Source organism: Adiantum capillus-veneris, chromosome 10 (genome assembly GCF_014529385.1).
Source record: "Adiantum capillus-veneris isolate H3 chromosome 10, ASM1452938v2, whole genome shotgun sequence".
Lineage (NCBI taxonomy): Eukaryota > Viridiplantae > Streptophyta > Polypodiopsida > Polypodiales > Pteridaceae > Adiantum > Adiantum capillus-veneris.
The window spans coordinates 2,310,784-2,331,068 of NC_140940.1; the positions used below are offsets into that span (position 1 = coordinate 2,310,784).

Sequence of the window (20,285 nt, forward strand, 5' to 3'; positions counted from 1 at the left end):
AAGGTTTACATGAGGGTTTGGGCTGGCTTCCCGGTAGGATTGCTGGAAAGGTAAGGCTCATGCTCGTCTTTCAAACCCCTACATTCAGTTATGGGTTTTCAATATGAGTCTCATACATATGGTATTTGTCCAGGCTTAGATTGGAGTGTTGTTTTGAGAATTAGGGGGCTTTTTGAGTGAACATTGGTGGTTGCTTCTATTGAGCTAATATTTATCAACAAGCTGTGAAGTCGTGTCCGTGTGCTTATTGCAATGCTCGGTTGTACACATTTCTTTTTGTTAATCCAGACAACTATCAAACATTGTTTTTTTTCCAACATGAATCTGGTTTATGATTTATTGAGTTAAGTTTTTTATTCAATAGCTGCTATGATTAGGTTTTGTTGTGTAAATGGGAAGTGAAACTGGGGGAACTTTAGTCCTGTCAAAAGCGTTCTTTTTGTGCGTGTGCTTTGATTCAGGAATTGCTTCATTTTCTTTTTGAATGTGGATATTTTTATTTGATGTTTGGTTTCCTTCCTCGGCATGAGCCCGTGCTTCTCAATGTAAGACAAAAAAATAATTTCGGAGAGTTTGTTAGGTAAGCTCGAACCAAAACCGTTATAATGTTGGTGTATAAGTGAGGATGGCTTCGTAGCTACTACTATAATGTTGAAAAAGATATTCTATAGTGTATAAGTGAGGTTGGCTTCGTAGCTACTACTATAATGCTGGAACATTTTCAGACCTGTTTCGTCGGGTGATCTTCTCCTTAATGTACACACCAGGCAGCAAGACATTGTCAGCAATGTTCATAAGGGTTGCATTCACCATCTCAGTGTTGACTGCATATAATGTTGTTCAGCCAATGCGACCAGGTCTAGCATCAAGATCATCAATAAAGAGATAGCATATCTTTCCTTTCTTCTGAATCACATTAGCAGCTTCTTGGTATCTATGTTGAATGAGAATAGAGGGTTCGCCAACATTCCCACTCTCAGGCTTATGACCATCACTAATCATGATGGGGCTCACAAATTGAAACGGTACAAGAGAATGGTAGGGAGGCTAAAGGACACGAGTATTGCCACATGATTAATCTGTGTGTATGTATTTGGGCTGCGGCCTACGCGCAAGGGTGTGGGTGTGTGTGTTTGTTGCGTATGCGGCGCCCGAGAGAGGGTGTGTGTGAGTGAGTGTGTGTGCTGCAGTGCATGGGAGAGAGAGGAGAGGTGGGGGGGGTGTGGGGTGTGTGTGCGTGTGGGTTAATTTCAGCGCTGCCCGCATGGGGAGAGAGAGAGAGAGTGAGCTTTGCGCGCTGCCAGTATCCGGATGAGAGGGAGAGTGAGGGGGAGGGGAGAGGGGTGAGGGGATAAGAGATAGAGAGTGTGTGAGGGAGAGTGAGGGGGAGAGGGGCTATGGCGGGGCATGGGTTTGTGCGGGTGAGAGGGAGAGGGGGAGGGTGAGTGTTGTCTTGCATGGGCTTAAGGACGAAGGAAAACTAAGTCAATGGCGGGGAGGGAATATATCCGCGGGCCGATGGGGGGGGGGGGGGGGGGGAATGCGGCCGAGGGGAAGGGGAAATGAGCCGCAGGAGGGTGAGGTGAGCGGGTGGGGAAGAGGGAGGAGGGGTCGGGGGAGGGAATATTGGTGGGCCCAAGAGGGGGGGGTACAATAGGGTAGAGGGTAAAGGGTAATGGGGGGGGGGGGGGGGGGGGGGGGGGGGGGGGGTTCATGCGGCTCATACCGAGGGAACACGAGAGAGGGGTTGGGGGGGTTTCTTCTTAATTTCTCCCTGGCCGGGGAGGGTAAATCGGGGGGGGGGGGGGGGAGAGATATAGGGAAGGGGGTATGTAAAGAAAATGGGGGGGAGAGAGTGCGAGGGTTTTATCCGATGCCCGTGGGGCGGGAGGGGGGGAAAATGAGTTACGGTGGGGGGGGGTACTAAGAGTGGGGGGGGTGAAATGAGTTTTTTTTTTCTTTTTTTTCTTTGATTTCCGAAAGCTGGCTATTAACACCACCTGGTTAAGTATTATGTGATGACAAGGATATAGCGATTACCTGTAACAGATGTGCGAAACGGGCCCATTAAATCCCATCCAACCAACTCTAATGCTTCGTTGACCAGTATTGGTTCTAACTGTCCTATATTCTGAGGGGGAGATTTAATGCTTTGACATGTCTCACATGTTTGAAGGACGTCGGAGATTGACTGCCTCATCTTTGGCCAATAATACTGTAATAGTAGCTTCTCTAAAACCTTGTGAAAACCAAGATGTCTTCATATGGGATGAGCGTAATAAAATTATAAATCTTGATGCAACGGACCTACAAATGCATAAATGACTTTCTTGAGGGTGCAATTCAAATGCTCAGTTAAACCGTTAGTTTGAGGGTGATATGGGGAAGTAAAGAGTTGACCTAATCCCATAATTTTTGTGAGAATTGCCATGACTTCACTCTTGAATTGTGTCCCTTGATCAGATAAGAGTTGCTTAGGACCTTCATGGCTGAAAATAAGCTTCTGTAATAGCGTTGCAACGATTATAGATGTAGTTACCTCTGGGAGGGCAACTGCTTCACACCACCTGGTTAAGTATTCTGTGATGACGAGGATATAGCGATTACCTGTAACAGATGTGTGGAACGGGCCCATTAACCAACTCTAATGCTTCGTTGACGAGTATTGGTTCTAACTGTCCTGCATTCCGAGGGGGAGATTTAATGCTTTGACATGTCTCACGTGTATGAAGGACGTCGGAGCTAATAATAGTGTAATCATAGCTTCTCTAAAACCTTGTGAAAATCAAGATGTCCTGACATGTGATAAGCGTGATAAAATTGTAAATAGAGTGGCTGTAAAGTGGTAGGCACCACAATACGAGCCTGTTGGCCCGCATAAACATTTTGCAAAAGATGATCGAATACCATAAACCGTAGCTGATGGTCTGTGAACTGTGGTGACTGGAGTATATGTTGAAGCTGATTGAGAAATGATACTCCAGCAAAGCCAAAGCCCATGGTAGTAATCTCCCTGGTGGATGGTGTTTTTGCAATAGAGATATTAGAGCTTTGTGATCTGTTTCGACGAGTACTTGCGTACCATGGAGGTCAGGATGTAGCTTTTGAAAAGCCCATGATTGTATCTTTATGTAGCCCTATGGGGCAATATCTTGTCGCAGACGAGGCCAAAGAAAGAAAAGTTTCATTTCCTCTAACATGGTAGGGTCGGCCCGAGGGAGAAGCTGATTCATTTTTACAACAATTGGGCTACAGGTTTCTAATTGTTGTTGTTTTAAAGAATGCACTATGTGTAATGTTCTGTTGAGCAAAATTTTGAATCAGTAAAGATTTGAGTATACCCCAGTCACCTTTCATGTCCTCCCGTTGCTGGATGAACCAAGTCGCGGCCACGCCTTCTAGGAGTGTGCGCACTTCCATAGCTTTACGATCATTGGACCAGCTATGATAACTAGCCACGTTGTCAAAGTGGTCCAGCCATGTGAGAACATCCTCAGTCAGTAACCCCGAAAAAAGGCTTGGGCCTAATCTTGGAATCGGTGTATGAGGTGCAGCATCAGACAGATAATTTAGTAAGGACTGATTGGTATGGCTAACATGAATCATCATGTTGGCTACGGCGTGCAGCATTTGCTACATTTGTGTGCTGCTGGTAGTGAACTCAGGATGCATAGAGGTATCCTCGTGGTGAGGAGAGCTAGGCGTTTGGCGTGGAGAGAGGATGACTCATTTTCTTGGCCGGAATCGACTGCACCGTAAAGAGCTACGCCCAAAAAAACACAGATAGTTGTTTGTGTGCCCACCTTCTCCACCAATGTGGATAACACAGTTCGAATGGGGAATACACAGCTTGAATACCTCCTCCCCTTCAGGCACGCATGCCTTATTATATAGCATCCCCTCTTGCCCCTCCAAGCTATCCTCTCTTGCCCCACAGGGCTACATCAAGATACAATATCAGCCGGTCGGTACGACCAGGTGTGGACCTACTCCACATTATCTACAAACAACAAATCTATTTTTTACCTCCAATATGGCCTTGACCCATCACCAGATTTATGGACCCCATGCGGCACCTTGCCTATAGTGTCAAATTTCAATTTTGTTGCATCTTTTGGGTTTGAATTTGGCTTTTTAATCCGAAAACTTGCAGCAGGTACCCCCTACTAACAACTTCTTGATTATATTCATTTCTTCTCAGATTCCCTTGTGAATCTCAAAGCTCTACCTTTGGAGGACCTCACCCTTTAAAAGTGGTGAGGATAGGATTTGATCTCAAAGCCCAAGCGTGCGGAGGCTGCAAGTTTTCGGCCTAACCACAAGCGCTAACAGTTCGTTCTACAGCTACCATCGCTTTGTAAATTAGGAAAAAAGAAACAAACTCTACGCTTGCTTCATCCTACATCAGCCTCCTGTGCTTTATCTCTTTCCTTGCGTGTCGCCCACCTTCTTTGCCTTCGGTACCTTCCGCCCTCGCTCTTGGATCATCCGCGTGCTTCATTCTCGAATCTCAATGCTCATTTTCCCTCCTCCTCGACCAAGGGGCAATTCTTCCTAATAAAACATTATAAAAAATTGGAGAATAGAGGTGTGCTTCCCTTCTCGATCTATGCATCTGCTGTCACTTCTGTCTTCTCGATTTTTGCTTTTGAGATGGTTCTCGGTCTATGCTTTTGAGACAATGTTTACGATGCTTTAGAGTGCTATATTTGTTTCAGGAAAATGCCTGCGAGATGCTGAGTAGAACATGGCCTACCGTAGCTTTGGAACTATCATAGACCCGAATCGACAGACTGTACGAAAGATTTATAAAGAAGATCTTTCTGCAAGAGTCTTTCTATCTAGTCTAGGTGAAGTGTTCACCGAAGCCATGGAAGCTACTCCTCCACCACTAGGTCAAACCTTGCTTCTGCTCCAGAATCACAACCTTCTCAAGGAGCTAGCGTTGCAAAGTAGCTTGGCACAAAGTTTGATAAGCCTTGAGAACCGGATGACCAGCATTGAAAAGAAGAGTAAGGAACTTGAGAAGAAGAATAAGGATCTTGAAGAGAAGAATAAGGAACCGGAAGAGAAATTTAATCCTATTTATGGATCATACTCCTTTGCTAGACGGGAGGTGACAGGTTTTAACTTAGTCCTCAATGTATTACAGCCTCTCAATGACATAATGTTCCTGGTTTCCTCTGAAGCATTTGTAGCCGCTTCCTGTGAGTCCATTTTTGAAGCTGACCAACGCCGACGTAATCGAGCTCTTTTCTTTGAAGTCTACAATTTTGCAAAGTCGATAAGTTTTTACAGCCCATAGCGAAGTTTCAAAGTGTTCTTGTGTGTGGCTTCTAATGCTAGGAGAGCCATAAGGGCTTAGTCCTTGATCCTGCAAATCATCCTTTGGAGACGACATTTTCAAGGTCCGTCAAAACTGGAATTTGAGCTTCAGCCGCCATGATGCCAGTACGATCAAAGAGATGGCAATTGAAATCACGATCGCCTTTCACATCAGCGAACAGCTAATGGGAGAACAAACTAGTTGTTTGGATTTCCTCCTTGCTCGCGACTCTGACAGGCCAAACCTCTGCACTAGGAACGTAATTTTAGTCTTCTAAATAGAGTAGTGCTTTCCAAAAGCCTCGTAATCTGTGATCAGTTTGACATAGCTAACACCGCTTTGAAAATTGTAGTCTACAAAGAAAAGAGCTCGATTTTTCTTTGTAGACTACAATTTTCAAAGCGGTGTCAGCTATGTCAAACTGATTACAGATTACGAGCCTTCTGGAAAGCACTACTCTACTTAGAAGAAGGCTCAAATTATGTTCCTAGTGCAGAGGTTTGGCCTGTCAAAGTCACGAGCAAGTAGGAAATCCAAACAACTAGTTTGTTCTCCCATTAGTTGTTCGCTGATGTCAAAGGCGATCGTGATTTCAATTGCCATCTCTTTGAGTGCACTGGCATCATGGCGATTGAAGCTAAAATTCCAGTTTTGACGGACCTTGAGAATGTCGTCTCCAAAGGGTGATTTGCACGATCAAAGACTAAGCCCTTGTCGCTCTCCTAGCATTAGAAGCCACACACAAGAAGACTTTGAAAATCAGCTATGGGCTGTAAAAACTTGTCGTCTTTGCAAAATTGTAGACTTCAAAGAAAAGAGCTCGATTACGTCGGCGTTCGCAAGCTTCAAAAATGGACTCACAGGAAGCGGCTTCAAAAGCTTCAGTCGAAACCTGGAATAGTATGTCATTGAGGGGCTGCAATACATTGAGGACTAAGTTAAAGTCTGTCACCTCCCGTCCAGCTAAGCAATACGATCCATAAATAGGGTTAATTTTCTCTTCCGGTTCCCTATTCTTCTCTTCAAGATCCTTACTCTTGGGTAGAATAGGGTAGAGGGTAAAGGGTAATGGGGAGGGGGGTTCATGCGGCTCATACCGAGGGAACACGAGAGAGGGGTTGGGGGGGTTTCTTCTTAATTTCTCCCTGGCCGGGGAGGGTAAATCGGGGGGGGGAGAGATATTAGGGAAGGGGGTTTGTAAAGAAAATGTGGGGGAGAGAGTGCGAGGGTTTTATCCGATGCCCGTGGGGCGGGAGGGGGGGAAAATGAGTTACGGTGGGGGGGGGGGGGTACTGAGAGTGGGGGGGATGAAATGTGTTTTTTTTTTCTTTTTTTTCTTTGATTTCCGAAAGCCGGCTATCAACACCACCTGGTTAAGTATTATGTGATGACAAGGATATAGCGATTACCTGTAACAGATGTGCGAAACGGGCCCATTAAATCCCATCCAACCAACTCTAATGCTTCGTTGACCAGTATTGGTGCTAACTGTCCTATATTCTGAGGGGGAGATTTAATGCTTTGACATGTCTCACATGTTTGAAGGACGTCGGAGATTGACTTCCTCATCTTTGGCCAATAATACTGTAATAGTAGCTTCTCTAAAACCTTGTGAAAACCAAGATGTCTTCATATGGGATGAGTGTAATAAAATTATAAATCTTGATGCAACGGATCTACAAATGCATAAATGACTTGCTTGAGGCTGCAATTCAAATGCTCAGTTAAACCATTAGTTTGAGGGTGATATGGGGAAGTAAAGAGTTGAGCTAATCCCATAATTTTTGTGAGAATTGCCATGACTTCACTCTTGAATTGTGTCCCTTGATCAGATAAGAGTTGCTTAGGACCTTCATGGCTGAAAATAAGCTTCTGTAATAGCGCTGCAACGATTGTAGATGTAGTTACCTCTGGGAGGGCAACTGCTTCACACCACCCGGTTAAGTATTCTGTGATGACGAGGATATAGCGATTACCTGTAACAGATGTGTGGAACGGGCCAATTAACCAACCCTAATGCTTCGTTGACGAGTATTGGTGCTAATTGTCCTGCATTCCGAGGGGGAGATTTAATGCTTTGACATGTCTCACATGTTTGAAGGACGTCAGAGATTGACTGCCTCATCTTTGGCCAATAATAGTGTAATAGTAGCTTCTCTAAAACCTTGTGAAAACCAAGATGTCCTGATATGGGATGAGCGTAATAAAATTGTAAATCTTGATGCAAAGGATCTACAAATGCAAAAATGACTTGCTTGAGGGAGCGATTCAAATGCTCTGTTAAACCATTAGTTTGAGGGTGATATGGGGAAGTAAAGAGTTGAGCTACTCCCAGACTTGTTGTGAGAATTGCCATGCCATTAGTTTGAGGGTGATATGGGGAAGTAAAGAGTTGAGCTACTCCGAGACTTTTTGTGATTGCCACGACTTCACTTTTGAATTGTGTCCCTTGATCAGATAAGAGTTGTTTAGGCAACCATGGGATGAGCGTAATAAAATTGTAAATCTTGATGCAAAGGATCTACAAATGCAAAAATGACTTGCTTGAGGGAGCGATTCAAATGCTCTGTTAAACCATTAGTTTGAGGGTGATATGGGGAAGTAAAGAGTTGAGCTACTCCCAGACTTGTTGTGAGAATTGCCATGCCATTAGTTTGAGGGTGATATGGGGAAGTAAATAGTTGAGCTACTCCGAGACTTTTTGTGATTGCCATGACTTCACTTTTGAATTGTGTCCCTTGATCAGATAAGAGTTGCTTAGGCAACCATGGCTGAAAATAAGCTTTTGTAATAGCGTTGCAGCGATTGTAGATGCAGTTGCATCTGGGAGGGCAATTGCTTTACACCACGTGATTAAGTATTCTGTAATGACGAGGATATAGCGATTACTTGTAACAGATATGGAGAACGGGCCCATTATGTTAGATGCAGCGGAAGTGAATGTTGAACTTTGCTCAAGATGAATGCTTCAAACTGTGCTCAAGGTTCCTTTTACTTATAGAAGGGAGAGCCTTCCATTCCTTTAATGAGAGAGTGCAATGGATACAAACAAAGTGGTGAACACTGTGAATGAAGGTGTTGAGACTGAGAGATAGAGAGGCAAGAATACGACACCAGAAAAGTTGTCAAACCCTCCTCCGAAGGCCCCACTCTCTATGGCGAGAGCGGTCTACTATTGATTGCACAATTCTCTACAATGCTTTGGACTCACGGATGATGTCGACGACGACAAGACAGACTGAAATCTGGAAACGCTAATGGCTGAAATTTGCAAATCTTTATCTGTTGAATTCTGATTTTATGTCGATGATGACAGCGATGACGACGATGCAACGATGACGCGCCGAAAACGTAGATGCTAAAATCTGCGTTTTTCGGACTAAAACTGCAAGCTTTGATAGATCTGACCATGCGGCGAGGATATGCTGCGGGAAGGTTAGATCTGCGAGGTTTGGGACTTCTGTTGAGGTGTCTTGATGCTGAAAATTGAAAACGTTGGTGCTTCTGGTGGTTCCGTCGTGGTGAATCTGTAAAACGCTGAGATGCTAGGCTGCTGCAAAAACTCAAGGGCTGATTTGGGCTCTACTGCAAAACGCTATAGATCTGCTCCTTCTGCTAATACCGGGGCTCATTTGCAATGCAAAACGCCAGGGTTGGTTCTGCCATGCAAAAACGCTAGGCTTGGTTCTTGATGAAAAACGCTAGGGAAGTCTTGTTGGGGGAGTCTTGTTGAGAAGGTGCTGGCTAAACACTTGGTTCCTTTTGCCTCTTCTACCCAAAAGTGCTAGCGCTAGGTTTTCTTATGTACTTGGCTATCAAAATTGCCCTACCTAGTTCCCAACAAAAGTCACTTAAAAATAATAAGTGGAAATTGGCTAAAATAGAGGAAATAGATCTATGCACGGTAAAAATGCTCCTGATGGGTTCTGACTAAAATCTGATGGTCATGCTGTGTGCAACCAGAGGATATGCATCTACTCTAAGTGCGTGGACATGCACAATCTGCGAACAGACTCACAAAAGTGCCAGAACACTTACTAAGCTAAGTGAACTGAACTGAACCCTTATCATGAAGTAGCTTGTCCACGTAAACATAGGGTTAATTGTGCACGTGACACATTAAATCCCATCCAACCAACTCTAATATTTCGTTGAGCACTATTGGTGCTAACTGTCCTGTATTCCGAGGGGGAGATTTAATGCTTTGACAGTCTCACATGTTTGAAGCACGTCGGAGCTAATAATAGTGTAATCATAGCTTCTCTAAAACCTTCTCTATGACCTATGCAGTTTGCATATACAAAACATACCGTCGTCGTCCAGTTTGAACCGTCTGCTTGTGTCTATCTGCAGAGGAGGCCATTATAATTTATAATAGTTAGAATAGATAATCGCACCCAACAAAAAAAAGAGGTAATTTTGGGAGGGATTTCGCTATTCAATGCAAATCTGACATTTGAAGATGTATTTGCGGGTGTCGCGTTTTTTGGACTACAAAAGGTATGTCCTGACGATTTTAGAAAAATCTGAATTGAGACGAATCTTGAGTAAATCTAAATGCCAAAGAAGATTTTGGGAATTTATTAATTAAATGATGTGAGCGAAGGCAGAGGCGTCAAGCGAGGCAAAGAGCAGTTGAAGAAAGGGCGAGCTGGGAGAAGTGTTTTCTTTATACATGCGGACGTCTGTGAGGCATCGAAATCCCCTTTGGTGAGGTGGTTACTACAACTTGATTAGAGCCATGTGTGCGACCATCCACGATCGTTTCTACTTAATCGTTTTTGGGAGTGTTTGATTGGCGCCCACACGCAGGTTAGTCGAGGCCTCAATTGGGGATCTACAAAAATTCCGCGTAATAAAAACACGAACCGACCAGTATGTCCATTACACTAGATTGACCTTTGGTTGCTTTTTCTCAAAGCCTCATTTTAAATTGGATTTTGGGTGCATCTCTGAACCATTGGATAAAGCTTGCCGATTAGTACCACATGGCAAGCTAATGATAATAAACTTTGTAATCTAAATACTTCATTGTTACGCTTTTTCCCAAATAAACATAATCTTTTATTGGGTACCACATGTTTCAAAATACTAGTCACTTCTATTTTTCTCTCTTACGAAGAGGCCTCTTATTATCTCAATAGCCTTATGTAGGCATAGTGAGTTTTCACCTTGTTTCAAAATCATTGTTGGCATTTTAAAAAAATTTATGTAAGTCCGTATTTCAAAATTTTGAAAACTACTCTAAAGAGCCACCTTTGTTTCAAAAGAAGAAGGTAACAAAAGCTAGGCTCTCAACCAATCACCTTGCAGGATTTTGCACTTTTATTGGAATAAGGAATGTAGATCCCTTCCAAAAAGGGAGGTGTCAAATAGGGGGGGGGGGGGGGGATGACCCAATTGTCCAAGTCGATATCTCGAGATGGTGAATGCAACCACACGAATGAAAGGTGCATGACTCAAAGATCAGGGTTCATCAAGAACCTCGCCAATCAGTTTTGAACCCAATACCTCATGGCTCGGGTTGTGGGTCATATGTGCTAACCACCCCACCAACGCGTACATCCTGTATCCCTTTCTGTTTTTATGACCTTTTATTGGAGTTCAACATGCATTGTTCGCGTTTAGGGAGTTTAACGCGTGCCCAAGTTTAGTTTTAATGCGACGTTTACGGCTACCATTGCCCTAGTTTCTGTGTGTGCACTTGTGGGCCGTGGATCTCTTCACCACCCCTCATTGAATGCGATGTGTATCTAATCATGAGGACCTTCAATGGCCAAACCACTTCTTTTTCAAATCACCCATGGAAATTTACCCAAAACCACCAACCATCGTAGAAAAGGAATCTAAGATTAAGTAATTATTTTTTTAAACCCATTTGACTAGGTGTCAAAATATAGGAGTCTAGTGAAAACCGAAAGAGGTCCTAATGCATCCATGTTTTGATCTAAAGGAACAAGTTCAGCCCCCACATGATATGCCACCGACTATAAATAAATTGATATAGTGAAGTTTTGGGTATGAATCTTGTATTTACGGGTAATGGTGTACTTTGCAAATTATTCCATTCACTATTTTTTGGGCCAATCTTCATTGCGAATGCTAATATATCTTCTATACTATATATAATGCAGCTTAAAATTTTCAAGCAAGGAGAGACTCTCCACGTATCACACACCGCTTCACTTAAAAAAAAACCTTACAGCATGTCTCATTTATCTGAAGCTTGTAATCTTGGAATCGGTGAACCTTTTCAATCTTCCATTTTTAATCTTTCAAGTAAAAAAGAGGTTAGACTCTACTTTTCTTGACTTTAATTCTCCTTTTGAAAGCCAATTGAAGGGTGGTTCAACTTTGCTTTTGGAAAGCCAATGACCATAAAATTTCAGAATTTAAGAAATTATTCGTATGTACACTAGCAGTTTTTTCCCGGTTTACTTCAAGGCAAACTTGAAATGTAGCTAGGATTTTTCAATCAATATACTAAACCCCAATTTTAATCGAACATTGGTTTTGAATAGCCCCAAAATGGATCAACATGTGTGTGTGTGTGTGTGTGTGTGTGTGAGAGAGAGAGAGAGAGCCAAAAAAAAATTCTTGATCGAAAGAATTTTAAACTCTCTCTCTCTCTCTCTCTCTCTCTCTCTCTCTCTACACACACATATATATATATATATATATATATATATATTGGAGTTTAATTTTTTCGAGCAACGATAGATCTTCCACGTGTCAACCATTTGAAGCTTGCACAAATGTTCATGTTTGAAACTCCATGAAATAACTACAATTCGATGACCTCAAAGTTTGAAGGTCTTAATCCAATGTTGAGCTGCAACAGCTGTGAGAGAGAGAGAGAGAGAGAGAGAGAGAGAGAGAGAGAGAGAGAGAGAGAGAGAGACGATTGACCGCTAGCTATGTGTATGCATGAGACTCAAATCTCAACCTACAATTAAACTGGGCATTGGTGGTGTGTGTGAGAGATTCCAATGTAGCTGAGCAAGCCTGTGTACGCACCCAAGGGTGTGTGTGTATGTGTGTGTGTGTGTGTGTGTGTGTGTGTGTGTGTGTGTGTGTGACAGAGAGAGAGAGAGAGAGAGAGAGAGACCCAAGGGTGTGGGGGTGTGTGTGTGTGTGTGTGTGTGTGTGTGTGAGAGAGAGAGAGAGAGAGAGACTCTTACTCTATGGCGAGACCAAATGATAGGGTATGTGGGGATTTATTCGCAAGAAATAGAGACAGTGAGAGCACTTTGGTTGAGAGCGGTTGAGATAATAGTAGGATAGTTGGAGCTTTTATCAAGCCCGACCACAAGCTATTTATCTGACATTAGTTGAACGTCAAAAGCTAACTGAGGTGTAAGCCAAGAAATATGAGAAGAAAGCCATTTTCTAGGAAGTAGAGAAATTTTTTGAAGGAAGCATTCCTTCACTAATTTCTGTAAGTCCGGTAGGACTGTCATCTCCAGTCGGAGAGCACTGACAAGGTCAGTGAGGCAGCTAAGTAAAGCTGATAGGAAGCATTCCTTCACTAATTCCTTTAAGTCTGGTAGGACTGTCATCTCCAGTCGGAGAGCACTGACAAGGTCAGTGAGGCAACTAAGTAAAGCTGATAGGAAGCATTCCTTCACTAATTCCTTTAAGTCCGGTAGGACTATCATCTCATTTCGGAGAGCACTGACAAGGTCAGTGAGGCAGCTAAGTAAAGCTGATAGGGCAAGGTAAGGGTTTTTTGGATAGTTGGGTATGTGATTGAGTGCTTTGGTCAGTAACTTACGTATTGTGGCATTATCGATAATGCTAAGGTTCTGAGTACAGACATGGTTACCAAAACCTTCAAAATCCCTGCAGAATGAGGCAAATTGAACGCATGTACAATAAGGGATTGTTTCTTGTCTAAGAAAGTCATTATTTAAGATTAATCCTTTTATAGGATGATGTTATTTCCATCCTATGAGAATATTGTCAAGTAGTTTATGATTCCCAAAAACTAAGTCAAAGCACTCACAAAAAAGACTTTTTGGTAAGATCCAATGGAGAAGTATGTTGTGAAACAGACAATGTATGTAAATAGCACCACAATTCGAATCATCTATGCTGAGAACTTTTCTTCCACATGGGTTTGTAGAGACTTGCAATATATTCAGGGGTTCGATTTCAGGGAAGTTTCTGATTGCAAGGAATCTACCTCTCCCTCTTGTAAAGCTACGAGACTTTCCTCGATTAGATGAGGAGCTAGGTGTAAAAAACGAGGTGAAAGACTTGGGAGATGCCAAAGAGTTAGCTCTTTTCGAAGCAGGAGAATCATCATCTTCAATACAAGGTTTAAGCAGATTAGTGATGAATTTGACCCCTTTGAAGCTAGCATAGGTGGTGAGGTATAGACCGGGCTCATCGGCTTTAAGTTCTTTCAAAATATCATGCATAAGACCACGGAAGGCTTTGTTTGGTAGAACCCACAGTTGATGGTCAACTCCGACAGATTCAATTTCTATTTGTCTTATTGGTAAGACAGGAAAGACTTTTGAGATTTTTGGTACCATCTCAAGGAGGTTAACATCATTGAGAGAGCAAAGATTATTTTGAAATTCTTTTATTGCTTCTAGTGTTGCACTATCTCGACAAAAAATGCCACCAGTTGGAGGGATGGAGGGGGTATTTGGGGTGCAAACAAACGAGGGGTTAACCCCAGTGAGTTTTCTAAGGAAGTTTGACAGCTCAGCTCCAGATGAGGAGAACAGGGCAAGCTCTTGCTGGTATTGTGAAGAAAGAACAGGAAGTTGGGCAATATATTGGGATAGCAGATTAACACCTTCTAGGGGATCTTTGTCCAATGTAGCTAGAATTTTTACCCAGTCATTAAATGACAACATATGCAAGACAGATAGTTTTTTGTCCGAAACAAGAGCTGAATCATAAATAAGTTGTGAATCATCCAAACTGCTAATACATCTGAGGACCAAAGAGGAGGCCACAGAGAGAGGCTCCGAGATAAGTTCCAATCCTTGAGATAAAGCAAGAGTCTGCAAAAACAGTGAGGTCAGGTTTACTTTTTCTTGCCATAGTATGTGATACATAATTTGGCTTTCCTAGCAAGGAAATGTCTAGGTCTAGCAGCTAAGGTATCCTTTGGTGTATGGTCTTTAAGGTAGAGCTTAATCTGATCAAGAATCTTTGCATGATTCTCAGGATTGTGATTAGTACTCATGCGAGCTGTCATTCTATAATGTGCGCAGTCCTGAAATAGAGGTGAAATAAAAATTAGCAAAGTGTCTATATTGTAAAGTCTTTTCGGTCCTACAAACCTTCAACCGGCAAAGTCAGAGACTATGGTAGCCGTAAGCAGGGAACCAGAAAAGAGTCTAAAAGGAGCCACCTAAGACCAGTCTACCAATGAAGGATTTACAGACTGTGGGTCCAATTTAGAGCTCCAATCCTACGATAATTTCCTAGGCCAGCATCCTGGTTTCCCTGAAGAGAAGAAACCTTATGTATAGGATGTGTGTGTAGCTAATTAAATCTTAACCAATAAGACATAATTGAATTTTTACATTCAAAAGACAGCTAGCCAAGGAATAATGAACTGATATGTACAAAAATAACTCAATATCAGAATTATTTAGGTACAATGATTGTAGGAAATAGATCCTCTTTCAGTAAGGTTGGTAGTAAAAGAACTTCCCCATTCCTCAGTGGGTATTTCATCACAGTAATGGTGCTTGCCAAAGAAAAGAAAACCCTCCAAGATAAGATAGAGTCCTTTCCTGCATCCATCCAAACAAGACAACAATTCAAATAGCCTTGGATGTGTTTTACAGGTATCAATGGACCATATCAATTGTTATCCATGTCCATCTTACAGATTTTAATTACTTTAGCCAAGCTTAGGTTATGAGATTTTTTAGCAGTCTTTACATATTCCTTCCAAAATCAGTGGTACAATCTACCTTCTAATTTGTGTGGCGAAATCCATCAAGAATAAAAAAAAATTAAGAATAGTGAGCTTTACTTGTTAAGCCATAGCTTGGTAGCTATGCTTCAGCCCATAGTAGCAACCATATACTTACTAATCAATAGAGTATAAAAAAAAACTCCATTTTTTCCAAGTGGAACCTCATTTCTCGAGCCATATCTCGGTATTTATGCCAAGTTTGAGGGTACCAGCCGTATACTTACATTCAAACTCACAAGATTTCTCCATAGCTAGGTAGCTATGCTTACACTAACAGTAGCAACCATATACTTACCAATAGAGTATCAAGTGGAACTTTATGTCATGAGACAAAGGCCAGTTTTTTACGCCAAAGCTGAGAGTACTCTCCTTGAGCAAACCTTCAAATCTTCAAGTTTCTCATTAAGTCCTTAGTATTCAACAAAGTTCGGCAGTGCTCAGCCCTGTTTTTCTGCAAGATACTTTCAAGTTTCCACCATCATGGGTGCTAGATGGGTTAAGATAACCAAAGCCGGACGTATCCTTGTTGGTGTCAGATAGAATTTCATCACCAAAACAAACACAAGCTTTCACAAAACCCAAGGTTCCATTCACATCCCATGCGGTCAATAGCCTTAGCTACAGGCCAGAGCTAAAATGCATTAGCTATATACTTACCCCCCTTTTTTAAAAGAAAAACCCAAGTGATTAGGCATCATACAAAAAATTGTATCGTCCGGTTTACTGTTAGGCCTGCAAAAAGAAGAAGACCAGTGTCGGCAAAAACAGAGCCTAAAAAAGACCAGTGTCTGCTAAAACAGAGCCTAAAGAAAAGCCTGTATCGGCTAAAACAGAGCCCTTTCTTTTTTGAACAAACCTTAGTTAGGTGGGTAAGCGGCAAGACCTGCAGCGGCCTAAGCCACAAGCCAAGAGAACCAATGATGTACAGTTTTTTTCTCAAAAGACCAGCCGATAGCAAATCCCCCCAATCCTTCTAATAAGTCCCATTAGGTGTGCTTTCAATCAGCCAGCAAATGCCTTGCTACCATATCTAAGGGCTACAACAGTTATTTGAAAAAAACCACTCTACGCAGAGTATTACCAAACCAAATTCTTAAAGTAAAACCCCTAATGAACGTTATACAGTTCAACGCTATGCTATGAGAACTACTGCAAGTAGTACCAACCTTACACTACGTAAAATTCTACGCTTGCTTCGTCCTACATCAGCCTCCTGTTGCTTTATCTCTTTCCTTGCGTGTCGCCCACCATGTTTGCCTTCGGTACCTTCCGCCCTTGCTCTTGGATCACCCGCGTGCTTTATTCTTGAATCTCAATGCTCATTTTCCCTCCTCCTCGACCAAGGTGCAATTCTTTGGACAATAGAGGTGTGCTTCCCTTCTCGATCTATGCATCTGCTGTCACTTCTGTCTTGTCGATTTTTGCTTTTGAGATGGTTCTCGGTCAAGGAATAATGAACTGATATGTACAAAAATAACTCAATATCAGAATTATTTAGGTACAATGATTGTAGGAAAGAGATCCTCTTTCAGTAAGGTTGGTAGTAAAAGAACTTCCCCATTCTTCAGTGGGTATTTCATCACAGTAATGTTGCTTGCCAAAGAAAAGAAAACCCTCCAAGATAAGATAGAGTCCTTACTTGCATCCATCCAAACAAGACAACAATTCAGTTAGCTTTGGATGTGTTTTACAGGTATCAATGGACCATATCAGTTGTTATCCATGTCCATCTTACAGATTTTAATTACTTTAGCCAAGCTTAGGTTATTAGATTTTTTAGCAGTCTTTACATATTCCTTCCAAAATCAGTGGTACAATCTACCTTCTAATTTGTGTGGTGAAGTCCATCAAGTGATTAGTAATCATACAAAAAATTGTAATGTCCGGTTCACTCTTAGGTCTGCAAAAAGAAGAAGAGCAGTGTCGGCAAAAACAGAGCCCAAAAAAGACCAGTGTCGGCTAAAACAAAGCCCAAAGAAAAGCTTGTATCAGCTAAAACAGAGCCCTTTCTTTTTTGAACAAACCTTAGTTAGGTCGGTAAACGGCAAGACCTGCAGCGGCTTAAGCCAAGCCAAGAGAACCGATGATGCACAGTTTTTTTCTCAAAAGACCAATCGACAGCAAATCTCCCCAATCCTTGTAATAAGTCCCATTATGTGTGCTTTCAATCAGCCAGAAAATGCCTTGCTACCATATCTAAGGGCTACAGCAGTTTCTTGAAAAAAGCCAGTCTACGCAGAGTATTGCCAAAACAAATTCTTAAAGTAAAACCCCTAATGAATGTTATACAGTTCAACGCTATGCTATGAAAGGGAATAGTCCCATAGGCCATAAGTGGCATGTTATGAATCAGTATCCCATGAGTGCTTCGGAAGAGGAGGGGGAGGGGGGGGGGGGGGGGGGGGGGGGGGGGGGGGGGGGGGGGGGGGAGGATTTTATATAGGAGGGAAAAACTAAAGCATTAATAGTACCACAGTGTGTGTGTGTGTGTGTGTGTGTGTGTGTGTGTGTGTGTGTGTGTGTGTGTGTGTGTGTGTGAGAGAGAGAGAGAGAGAGAGAGAGAGAGAGAGAGAGAGAGACTCTTACTCTATGACGAGACGAAATGATAGGGTATGTGGGGATTTATTCGCAAGAAATAGACAGTGAGAGCACTTTGGTTGAGAGCGGTTCAGAGAGAGAGAGAGAGAGAGAGAGAGAGAGAGAGAGAGACAGAGAGAGAGAGAGAGAGAGAGAGAGAGAGAGAGAGAGAGAGAGAGAACAATCTAAGCCATGTGGCGAACAATGACAAAAAAACGCGAGCAAGCCCAAGCTCATGAATCAAGGATAGGGAGAAAATCTAAGGCATGTGGCGAACAGTACAAGTTGACAACGGCGAAAGGCAGAGTAAACTATTGACTATATTTAAATGTTTTTGGGCTAAATTTCTCGAAACTTTGTAGGTGTTCTCAACTTCAAATTAGAATTTAAAGGTAAATCTCAAAATTGGTGGGTGGGATTACACTACATCTAGGTTTTTCAGTATGAACTTCATAGGCATTCTCACCTTCAAATTAGAATTTACACGTAAATCTCAACATTTGTAGAGGGAATACATAGTGCTTTTTCTTAAAAACTTAGATCTATACATGAGAACTTGAATCTCAAGATTTAGTATATTTGAGTGTTTTTACACTAAGTTTCTATAAACTTCGGGTTTTCTCACCTTCAAACGTAGAATTTAAAATTTGTAGGTGGGATAACACTAAATGTAGCCATTTTTCGAGCACCCCGATACATAGTGCTCTTTTTTAAAAACTTGGCAAACCCACGTAAAGAAAGTATATTTGAAGGCCTTTACATGATTTTTATAAAATTTGTCTATAAAATTTTGAGGTTTGCCTTTAAAATTTGAAAGTTTTTATGAAATTGGACGTTTTCATCAAAGGCTCTTAGAGAAAGCCACCAAAAATTGAAATTTTAAAAACCTATATACGATAAAATTTTTGAGACAAATTAACTATATTTGAACGTTTTTGTATTTAAATTTCTCAGTTTGTCGCATTTCTGTGCTGCTGATAGTGAACTCAGGATGCATAGAGGTATCCTCCTAGTGAGGAAAGCTAGGCGTATCGCGTGGAGACATGATGACTCATTTTCTTGACATGAATCGACTCCACCGTAAAGAGCTACACCAAAAAAAAAAAAGATAATTGTTTGTGTGCCCACCTTCTCCACCAATGTCAATAACACAGTTTGAATGGGGAATACAGAGCTTGAATACCTCCTCCCCTTCAGGCCTGCATGCCTTATTATATAGCATCCCCTCTTGCCTCTCCCACTACATCAAGATATCCTCTCTTGCCTCACAGGGCTACATCAAGATACAATATCAGTCAGTCGGTACTACCAGGTGGACCTACTCCACATTATCTACAAACAACAAATCTATTTTTTACCTCCAATATGGCCTTGACCCATCACCAGATTTATGGACCCCATGCGGCACCTTGCCTATAGTGTCAACTTTCAATTTTGTTGCATCTTTTGGGTTTGAATTTGGCTTTTTAATCCGAAAACTTGCAGCAGGTATCCCCTACTAACAACTTCTTGATTATATTCATTTCTTCTCAGGTTCCCTTGTGAATCTCAAGGCTCTACCTTTCGAGCACCTCACCCTTTAAAAGTGGTGAGGATACGATTTGATCTCAAACCCCCAAGCGTGCGGAGGCTGCAAGTTTTCGGCCAAACCACAAGCGTTAACAGTTCCCTCTGTAACTACCATCGCTTCGTAAATTACGAAAAAAAAAAAACAAACTCTACGCTTGCTTCGTCCTACATCAGCCTCCCGTTGCTTTATCTCTTTCCTTGCGTGTCGCCCACCATGTTTGCCTTCGGTACCTTCCGCCCTTGCTCTTGGATCACCCGCGTGCTTCATTCTTGAATCTCAATGCTCATTTTCCCTCCTCCTCGACCAAGGGGCAATTTTTTCTAATAAAACATTATAAAAAATTGGAGAATAGAGGTGTGCTTCCCTTCTTCTTGGTCTATGCTTTTGAGACGATGTTTACGATGCTTTAGAGCGCTACATTTGTTTCAGGAAAATGCATCTGAGATGCTAAGTAGAACATGGCCTATCGTAGCTTTGGAACTATCATAGACACGAATCGAGAGACTGTACGAAAGATTTATAAAGAAGATCTTTCTACAAGAGTCTTTCTATCTAGTTTAGGTGAAGTGTTTGCCGAAGCCATGGAAGCTACTCCTCCACCACTAGGTCAAACCTTGCTTCTGCTCCAGAATCACAACCTTCTCAAGGAGCTAGTGTTGCAGAGTAGCTTGCCACAAAGTTTGATAAGCCTTGAGAATCGGATGACCAGCATTGAGAAGAAGAGTAAGGAACTTGACAAGAAGAGTAAGGATCTTTAAGAGAAGAATAGGGAACCGGAAGAGAAACATAATCCTATTTATGGACCATACTGCTCAGCTGGACGGGAGGTGGCAGGTCTTAACTTAGTCCTCAATGTATTGCAG

At 42.1% G+C, this 20,285-nt stretch overlaps 1 protein-coding gene across 15 annotated transcripts in view; it reads right to left on the reverse strand.

The window, feature by feature from the left end:
- The window catches only part of LOC147448373 (uncharacterized), a 129,351-nt gene that overhangs the window by 44,414 nt on the left and 64,652 nt on the right, over positions 1 to 20,285 (reverse strand). For 2 of the 15 annotated variants that reach the window (XR_015189340.1, XM_086521008.1), the window contains one exon: positions 14,940 to 15,087. The exons of 11 other annotated variants lie outside the window; for them this stretch is intronic. The gene's annotated coding sequence lies outside the window, so the exon portion shown is untranslated. Of the gene's footprint in view, positions 1 to 14,929; positions 15,088 to 15,168; positions 16,734 to 20,285 lie in introns of those variants that run through there. 2 more of the 15 variants (XR_015189345.1, XM_086521012.1) reach the window with 2 other exon arrangements.